Genomic DNA, 2234 nt, shown 5'->3' on the forward strand with positions numbered 1-2234 from the left:
GATGTCAATTTGCCTCCTCACTTGAAGTGAAGTCTTTATTCCTTTGCCAGGTCCCAGCAAAGCTGCTTGCCTGGGGACAGCAAGCCTTTCCCTTTTCTAGATGACAAGGTCATTAGAGTCCAGCCAATGAGAACAAGCAAGACTCCAGGAATTTTCCTTATTGCCTCCTCGAGGTTGCTTGCCATTGGGAAGCGTTCATGAGCTTGACAGCATTTTGCTACTTGAAGTGAAGTCTTTATTCCTTTGCCAGGTCCCAGCAAAGCTGCTTGCCTGGGGACAGCAAGCCTTTCCCTTTTCTAGATGACAAGGTCATTAGAGTCCAGCCAATGAGAACAAGCAAGACTCCAGGAATTTTCCTTATTGCCTCCTCGAGGTTGCTTGCCATTGGGAAGCGTTCATGAGCTTGACAGCATTTTGCTCATGCCTCAATAGTATGAGAATGAAGCTAGAAAATGAAGGATGAGAAGACACAGTAAGCAACTGTGGGTCATATAGCACACTCCCATAAGCTCATTCCTAGCTGGGAAACTACCTGTATCATTTTATGGCATGGTACAGGGAGATCAAAGTCCTGCAGTGCTCTGACTCATGCAAGCTCTGCAGCTTCAGGTAGCATAGACACTGAGTCTGAGCAGAGTGAAGTATAGCTTGTAGGCTTCAGGCCAGCACAAATTTGTGTATACTTGTCAGCATGATATAGAAGCAGACTGAGGTGAAAGCAATCTTGTGTTGCCCCTACATTTTAATCAGTACATCTTGTGATCTCAGGTCATACTGCAATTTTCTGCAAGCTTCTCCTTATGAGAGGGATGGCTCATCAGGGAAAGAAAAGAATGCAACAAAACTCTGGGCAAACTGGAACTCAGAGTCTTTCATAAATTACTCTTCCTATGAATCCAAAAAACAAGTGAACCATTGTCATAACAGACTTTACATTTTAAATAGTTGGGAAAGTACTTGGAGCAAAATTCTGCCCAGTCTTGCAAACACTTGCTATTAACTGAATTTGTTCCTGTACACATACAACACACTTATGTCTATATACATATGTGCATTTTTTTCTGCACTGTTTATTCTTAGCTTTTTCTTTTCTATTGTTTAATACTTCTTCAAACATCTAGCCATGACCTTGTTCCAGACTACAGCCTTGGAGTAATAAACCTTTTCTTTTAACCAGCTGACAACAACGAAAACACTTCTGAGTTGTACATAATACCTTTGACTTTGCAAAAAGTAGGTTTTTTACACTAAAAAAGTCATTTAAGTTTGCACTAGATTGCTCCAAACTTCAGAATGCTCAACAGACAAAAGTTTCAAACACCAAGAACAGCAAATATTTCTGATTCTCTTTGAAAAGGGCTTTCCTATTCACCATTTGAAACTCATAACTGACTTAAAGATGCATTATTGTTTCTAATCTGTGATGGGAATGAGTGTTTGACTTCACTTACTAATATGACACTAAGCAGCAACTAACATTGGTTAATAAATAAATTCCAGCTTTTGTACTAGTTGAACCGGATATCTGGGAGTGTCTGGCACAGTTATTTCTTAAACAATTTGTTTCCCTGATGATCAAAGTCTTGTCATTCATAACTAACTCCCCAAGTGTATTTGCTAACTTCCCTGACCAAAAAGGTGATAAATCAGATTCAGCTTTGAACTCCAGCCAAACACAGACTGCTGATTATGTCAGGCTATGCTAAATTACCCTTGCTTCAGTCATATAGGTTTATTGTTCTGAAGCTATAAAGATATCTGAATTGAAACTATGCACTTTAACCAGTTAAAAAACTTAGGTCAAGAATTTGAGGGAAAAAAAATCAGAAAAGATGTATCTGGCATAAACACCTATTTGCTTTTACAGAAACAAAGATGGGTTTAACATATTGGTGTATATAGAGGAAATTCTTTTATGCATTTCATTTAAATAGATTTCCAGCTGTTCTGTTTGTCAAGAGCTATATACTAGATCTTATTTGACCCATTAATTAAATGCATGCAGGAAAGACAGCTGAACCAAGATAAATGTGCTTCCTTACTCCCTTTTAATGGGATCAGAACATCAAGATTTTGGTCATACAGCTGTCCTGACAGAGTTTTATTGCACATTTCATCTGGTGTGAAATTTATTATTTAATGCATGGTAGAACAAAATACTTTTGAACAAAAATTATCTGATGCCTGATACCATGTGGAGGCCTTGTCTATTAAGTTAAGAATATCTGTTTTCC

At 38.2% G+C, this 2234-nt stretch overlaps 1 protein-coding gene across 1 annotated transcript in view; it reads right to left on the reverse strand.

Moving 5' to 3' along the window:
• SYNE1 (spectrin repeat containing, nuclear envelope 1) overlaps positions 1-2234 on the reverse strand; it is a gene marked incomplete at its 5' end in the record, with an annotated part of 80752 nt that overhangs the window by 59481 nt on the left and 19037 nt on the right.

The sequence above is a fragment of the Acanthisitta chloris genome, unplaced genomic scaffold (genome assembly GCF_000695815.1).
Source record: "Acanthisitta chloris isolate BGI_N310 unplaced genomic scaffold, ASM69581v1 scaffold1081, whole genome shotgun sequence".
Lineage (NCBI taxonomy): Eukaryota > Metazoa > Chordata > Aves > Passeriformes > Acanthisittidae > Acanthisitta > Acanthisitta chloris.